Here is a 7953-nt window from a genome sequence, read left to right as displayed (position 1 = left end):
ATAGAGGGCAAACCTGTTATTCTCTCTCGAGTCTGCTTCTTTCTCCCTAGCCAGAAGCTTATCTTCCAGCTGTAGGAGCCTGGTTTTCATGTCATTCTTTTCTCTCTCCAGCACAGTTTCTACCTTCTGTTATCGGTACAGCATCTTCTAATTTCTGCTGTCCTGTCCTAGTGGTCCCTACCCCATGCTCACCTTCCAAGACACAGAGGCTCCTAGAGGGGCAGCTTGTGTCCAGCCATGTCCAGTAAGGGCTGCTCTGTGGCTTTGGACTCCTGCTGCTCAGATGATCTTTGCTTCTGACCAGCAAGGCTGCTAGCCAAAGGTACGGGTTTCTCCAGGAACATGGGCCTTGCCCCTCTAGGGGATAGCATAGATCACCCATGTCTCTAAAGGAGCAGGAGCCACCTCTATATCATTCACCAAGATGGGATGGCCCTGATAGTGAGCTATGCAGAGGGTCCTCTGGGCTGTGGGGCTGCTCTCGGGACCGGGCTCTGGACAGGATCTGCAGTGAGATGCCTCCCTGGCATACGCAGGAACTCAGCCTCTCCACGTTCTGACCCTGCTGGTCCCGTCTCCTTTCTGACTTCTGTGGACCTCAGCAGGCCTGGAGGCAGTTGCCTTTCCCTCCTTCAAGAAGGCTTTCAGCCCCTCTGCCTCCAGGGAAAGCCCTTTTAATTGCTTCCTATATGTGGTTTCTAACTTTTCAAGTGCAAACACTTTGCAAATTTTAGCTTGCTCTTTACTCATCAGCCCTCCCTGCCACCCTCCACCCTCCACCCCCCACCCAACTTGCGTTGCTGCTTCTTGCACTGGGCTAGCATCTCCTTCTGCCTCTCTTCTCTATCCCTTGTCCAAGTCCAGCTGGGCTCCCATGTCTGTCACTAGCTGCAGTTGCCTCTGAAGCATCTTTTTCTTTTTACAGTCCCATTGCTGTAACAAGTGCGCTGCTTCCATCCACAGGAGTTTCTGGCTCAGTTCAGCCTTTGCCCCCTTTCTACAGAAACTTTCACATGGACCTGGCTCAGAAACACGAATGTCACATGTATCACAGGGTTAGAAAGGCCTGCCCAAGCGCACGTTCTAAGTGCACAACTCCTCGCTACTCGTGCCAGCTGCGCTCAGAGAGTGCATGCACAGGATCTAGTTGATAATGCAGCAGACACGACTTGTCAAATGGGACTAAATTTACATTTAGACGGATTAAAATGGAATAAAATCAAAGCTCAGATTCTTGGTCACATCAGTCACTTTCAGTGACCCCATGTGGCCAGTGGCTCCTGTAATGGGCAGGCAAACACAAGATATGTCTATCACTACAGAAAGCTGTATTGGGCAGTACTGGCCTAAAGTTTAGTGAAAAAAAAAGTACCTTTAGTCGAAATTACTCTAAAAAGTATTTTAAACATCTAGGAAAGAGGCCTTTAGAAGCCCCAGGAAAATAACACTGAGGTGGAGTGAGGCCCAGCTGAGAGCAGTCAGCCTGGGAGAACAAGAGTAACTCAGCTCATCAGAGTCATGCAATATGGCTCGACTCACAATCATGACATGGGGTGGGAATGGGGGTGGGAGCAGCCTTCCAGCCAGTTAAGGAAACTCCTGGGACCAGACATGTCCCTTTGCTGCTTCTTAGAGCCTGAGAGGGCTTGGGAATAGTGGCAATGGTCTATAAGGTGTTCTGGACAGTAGCCCGCCCTTTACCAGACAGTTCACAGGTTCAGATACTATGAAGCAAAATTCTCAGGAGGAAGCTCTGGATCATCCTAGTGGGCAGTATGTGTTATTGCAACGCCCAGGTCTGAGGCCACTGTGTGGTCATCTTTTGGGGAACAGAAAGGCAGGGTACAGAAGAGGGTACAATTCAGTAGTCCAGGATTTTCTTTACTGCCCATACTCAAGCTGCCTCAATTCCCTTGCACCATGACAGAAAGGCAGACTGGCTCTGGGATCATCAACCTCCCCAGGTCACAGGACACGGGAGATGGCTTGGTCCACTGTGGTCATCGTAGTGCCGCTTCTAACCCGAGCCATGTTCCCAGCTAAGAATGCTTCCCAAGGAGGCTTTGCAGGTCTGGTCAGCAGGGCTCTAGCCCGCTTGGTGTCCAAGTTGGCGAGGGCCAAGATTCTCTGTGGGAGAGTGAGGTCATGATAAATAGGCATGGGCTGGCAGCAACCAGTTATCATTCCACTAAGTGAAACCTACTTGATACGCTCAGTTTTCCAAAGAAATCTTTCATTGCTTTTCTTTGTGATGACACAGCAACTCGCTGCCATGAAACCGATTCTAACTCCTATGCTCTGCAGGATGGAGCAAACTGCTGCCGAGGCTCTCAGATGGTCCCTCTTCTTGGAGGAGCAAGTCTGTTTTTCTCTCACAAAGCAGTTGGGAGGTTGGAATCACCAATCTTGTAGTTAGCAGCCTGATGCTAACCCAAAGCCCCAGCAGGGCTCCTTTCGCTTAGGACAGCTTTGAAAAGCTACCTTCGCAGATAACTTGCCTCCCTATTGCAAAGGAGCTTTTAGCCTTTTTCTCCATTTGCCCACATGCTACCACGTGCACTGGAAAATTAGAACATGACATTAAATAAGGAAGATGCTTTGCTACTTTGTTCCTTTGCTACAGAGAAGTCTGAGGCAGAAAATAAATATGAATGTGTTAAAAGTAGTCTACAAAATAAATTACTTCATAACTTAAGTTTTAATATATATATTTCTAATTTAAGTTAAAACAACTCATACAAAGCCCTATTTTTTCCTACCTTCCTCTCTGTGGCCAGAGAAAAACTACCCACTTAGCATGCACTGCAGTTGAGTCATTTCCTGAATTAAATATCTAATGTGGGTTTTTGGGAAGAACTTCAGACTGAAGGAGGACCCAGAAGAAAACAGGGCAGCAGACCTGATTTGTGGTAGTCCGTGCTGGTGTCTCAGGCGTAGCTTCTCGTCTGGCCACTGAGCTAAGGTGGCCAACTCCTTGGGGCAATGTGGGCCCCCACTCCTTATCTCCCACAGCTGCCCCTGCAGGCTGCAAAGGGCATCCTGAGACTGTGCATGGAGCGCCTCTCTAGCATGCTGACTTCACTTTTGAACATAAGCTCCATTTCCCTTTTCTCCTTGTCAAAGTTTTTCTTCATTAGTTCAATTTCCTGCTTGTAGTTTACCTGGAAAGAGAAACATTAGCCCCTGACAATATGACATGGAAACAGCAAGGTTGTCGGGCATGCCAAGGAGCTGAGGCCTGCAGAAGTCAGGGATGAAAAGGCAGCGGTGACATCCCCAAGACTCAGTGCTCAAGATGTAGGCACAGCCTTGTCTGGACCAGTTGGATAACCTCCCGTGGGAGAAGATATTGTCTGGCCGTTGGCTGGCAAGCTCCGTTTAGGTAAGTAACTTGCAACCAGGAGCTCAGAGGTCCCGGTGGAAACAGGGTGGCTGGCTCTCTGAGTCCTGAAAGTAGAAAGAACGCGGCACATGGCAACTGTGTGCGGACATTCTCTTAGTCACCATCTAAGGAGAGGCAGGAGCTAACTTCATCTGAGAAGACCTTGTCAGCCAGGGTAATCCTGGCTGAGAAACTATGCAACATCCCACGAGAGGCAAAGCCAAGGATAAGTTATGCTAAGAATGAGGTAGGTGTTGTGAATTCCCGCACAGCAGTTGGCAGGGCTGCACTCAGCATGCCAGCCCCCAGCGACTTTGGGCCAGGCACTGACAGTCATTTCTGCTTGTATTTCCCTCAAACTGTCTTCTTAGTGCCCCCGCTCACCAACCAGAGAAATCCAAGGCAGCTGCCTGGAGAAGGGTCAGCACTAAGCACGGCTCTCTGTGCACAAAAGGAAGCCCCAGGCTCCCCCTCGGGCACCCCTCACACCTACCTTCGTCTCCAGCTGGCTCTTGACGTCTTGGTAACGTTCTTTCACCTGCTCCATCATGAGTTCCGTTTCGAGGCTCACTGGAGTAGGAGCTGTAACGCATGTGAAAAAGCCTGCGAAGAAGAGGAAATCTCAGCTTAGCTCAGTGAGGACATTACAGGTTTCTTACAGCTTTCCTATTCCCAAGGGACAACAAAGCACAGATTCTACATGTGCTTTTTCAAGGGAAAGGCAGTGATGGTGGAGTCCTGCCGCACTGGCGTACAACAGCACGCATCACTGGTGATCTGCTATGTTGTATCCATGTAGAATAAAGGATCTCAAACTTATTTGGTCAGCTGTCCAATTTTCAGAAAAATAGTTACCCAGCAACCCTCTGGCAATTAACTTTTATACAATAGCCCATCCCTAATCCAGGATAGGGTGTAGGTTATTTGCTTTGGCAGCTCCCACGGATTATTCCAGTGCCCCCCAGGGGGCAGCATTGCCCACGTTAGGAAACACTCATTTAGAACCATTTCACACTTTCACCAGAACAGATTGCTCAGGAGGCTCCTGCAGCCCATCACACCCTTCAAGTTCCTACAAAGTGGCAGTGATATCGTGTGATGGGACTTCAAAGAACCTCCAGAACACGGAAGAAAAAGATAATGGAATTGTCCATGAATGTAAGGCCCCCTTGTACTTCACTTCAAGTTTATTCCCTGGTGATGCCAGGATCATAGAGGAGGTGGGGAGATGGAAGAAGTGGGGTGACCTGGTGACACATGCCTCTGGGCAGTGTGATGCCTGGGAATGAGCCTCACTGTGTGTGAAGGTGGCCAGACACACCTCATGGCCTGTTTATTAGCTAAAGACTTCAAATTGGCCTCCTCCTCCTCCACATTATTATATCACACAAATAATGCTGGGTTTCAGGATATGTAGGAGCTCTGGTGGCATGGTGTTTATGCATTGGACTGTGATCTGAAATGTCAGCAGTTTGAAACCACCATCAAGAGTTACAGTCTCAGAAACCCACAGGGGCAGGTCTCCCATGTCCTATAGGGTCATTATGAGTTGGCATCAACTTGATGGCAGTAAGTCTGTGTGTTGCTCGATAAACTGGTCAGATGATTGCTGAAGCCAAAATGGGTGCATAAGCAAATGTGGTTGAAAAAAGCTGATGGTGCCTGGTTATTAATAGCATATGGGGTCTTAGATGCTTTGCAGTTAAATAAGTGCCCAACTAGCAGGTAAGAAACAGCCCACAAGGAAGCACACCAGCCTGTGTGATCATGAGGTGTTGAGGAGAAATGGTATCAGAAGTTCAAAAGATAAGCAACCAAATTGATGTGAAGGGGCATGGATGTAGTAGAGACCCAGAAATCACAGCCCCTCTGGTAATTGGACAGTCACGCTCAGAAGGGACACAGGAAGGGATGATAAATCCAGGGTGTGGTATAGCACTGATGAACTACATAATTATCCTCTAGTTCCTTAATATTCCCTCCCCTTATGATTATGGTTTTTATTTGTTTTGCCTCTTTAATCATATCAGATTTGATGTAGGTTCATCGTATATTTAATATCATTTGATACATGAAAGCTAAGATAGATAACCCTTCAGAAACAATAAATGGAGTAACGGTTCCCTGAGGGTACGGGAAGGGGGGAGGAGATAACAGGGAGCTGAGAGCACTGATGACTGAATAACCCCACTCAATGGGATCGAACAACAGAATTGTATGTGAGTGGATATATTGGATGTGCAAGATATGGAAAAAAATAAAGTAAGGTTTCCTGGGGCGGGGTATGGTGGGCAAAGGAGGGAATAAATGGGGAGCAGATATCAAGGAGTTCAAGAAAAAGAAAATGTTTTGAAACGGATTGTGGTAGCAACTGTACAACACTGTTTGATGTGATTTAACTATGGAATGTTATACTTGTAAGATGTCCCAACAAAATGATTTTAAAATACAATAATAATAATAATAATAAATAAAGCAGTCAGGCACATTCCATACGTGTGGAATGAGGAATGGTGCTTGAGAGCACTGCAAGGACTCGCTTTCCGACCTGAATCACCACTCCGCACACCAGGCACACAAGGCACATCTTTGAACTACGTGTGTTGCTAGGGCTTGGAAGAGAGCTGGTCTGAGACTCAGAATTGCATTTATGCCATGACTCAGTCTTCATTTTGCAGTGTCAAGGATGGGACGTGGCAAAGTCATCCTCTACTCTCATTGTCACCCTGAAAATGGTGACAAACTTTGACATAAGGGACAAGACAAAAACCTGAATGAGAACCTCTGGAAAGAATTACTTTGCCTTGGAAACTGAGAACTGTCAACTTGCGCAGTCACCTGGGCTGACAGGAGGTCCGTGAGGCTGGACAGTCCACATCACTAGGCTTACTGCAACCCAGCTTCTTACTATTCTCTCAGCAGCAGACAAACATCGGAAGGGTCAACTGAGCCTTGGTGCTGCTTCTAAAATGGTTTCCATCAGAGGGATGGGAGGACAGTACATAAAAAGGCCACATTGTGAAACTGCTAGGTTTCATTAGCGATGGCATGAAGCCTAGGTCTGTGATCTGGTGCCGCAGTCCCCAGTCTCGAGCAGACCCAAGACTTCAGGGCCTTGTCTCCCAGGTTTTGGGTCAGTGGTTCGTGCTGAGGGCCATAAATTCTGTGTAGTTGAGGGGACACAGTGTCCATTTCCCTGGGGATGGCTGACCTGTCTGTTGTGTGGAAGAATACGTAGGATGCCTTAAATGGATGTCACAGCACCCTTGGCATCTCTGGATGTGGTGCAGCTGGCTGTGTCAGGCTCCATCCCACATTTCCCAAATGAGTCTAATGGCCTTTGGCTGTTGACTCACAGGATTTCAAGACACCAATCTGCCATTTGCAGGTGAGCAGGTTATGTTGGGGTCCAAAGACGCTGTACCCACATTCAGAGAAAACTTAAGGTTCCCAGGTTGGCTCTTTTAGCTATAATTCATTTACATTTTATTAAATAAATAGCTTTAGAGCACTACAAAACTGGGAGGGAGGAGGATGCAAAATGCTCAACTGCCAAAGATACACAGGTCAGTGTCCACAGATCTCCCTGGGGTGAGGGAGTGGCCTGTCAGTGTCCACAGATCTCCCTGGGGTGAGGGAGTGGCCAAAACTTAGCACACAAAACCACTGTGTATCAGAGCTTTGGCAGCAGGGCTGAGAGACTTGCCACGGTGTCTGCTGATGCACAGTTGGGGGCACTGATCCAAGAACCAACCCCTGGCTATACAGGACTATGACAAAATTCTAGGGCAGCTGTGTTACCTCCTTGTTCTTGTCTTTTGAAGGAGCTGAGATTAATCAAACACAGTCTACACTGTAGGTGGAATTTGTCATAAACCTCAGCACTAAGAGGATCCTGAAGCCAGAGATATCTACTTTTAAGCAGATATGCATGCCTATGCACACAGGTCCCAACTGCTTCCATTGCTTGACCTGTGTCCTGCGCAGGCGCCGCTGGCACAGGTCTATTCTGACGAATTCTGACACTCAAGGGGACAAATCTCAAGCTCTCTCTGAACATCAGGGAGTCATTAATATGTTTTAGATATAATTTATCTCTTTTATTAAAAGAGTTTTCACATCAACCAGCTTACAGCTCAGAGGACAATCTGTATAGAGACTGGTCTGTGACCTGGGCAAAGGAAATATAGCTCCTTTATTTACTGTCACATACCCTCACTCTCTCTGTCTCTAGCCTATGCTGAAACCTCACCACCAAGTCCCTTCATCTTAATCACAACTCTGGAGGTGGCTTTGGAACATCTACGAGTGATGGACATGCCTCTGATGAGGTCATTGTGAGATCACATAACTGCTGCCATTTCATTACAGTTGATAAAGCCCCCATCCCCTTCCATAAATTCCCAGCTACAAGGAACTCAGCCGGGTGGTGCCAGTGTGTCTGGGGCAGGTGTTTGTGCCTCAATATACCCTATGATGCTTGGAAGTGGCCCATGACACAAACTACGGGTAGGTCTGAGAGATAGCCCAGTTTGCTGGAACAAGGACTCCACCCTTTCCCCAAGAAGATC

This window comes from Tenrec ecaudatus, unplaced genomic scaffold (assembly GCF_050624435.1).
Source record: "Tenrec ecaudatus isolate mTenEca1 unplaced genomic scaffold, mTenEca1.hap1 Scaffold_1546, whole genome shotgun sequence".
NCBI lineage: Eukaryota > Metazoa > Chordata > Mammalia > Afrosoricida > Tenrecidae > Tenrec > Tenrec ecaudatus.
This window is presented reverse-complemented; position numbering follows the sequence as displayed.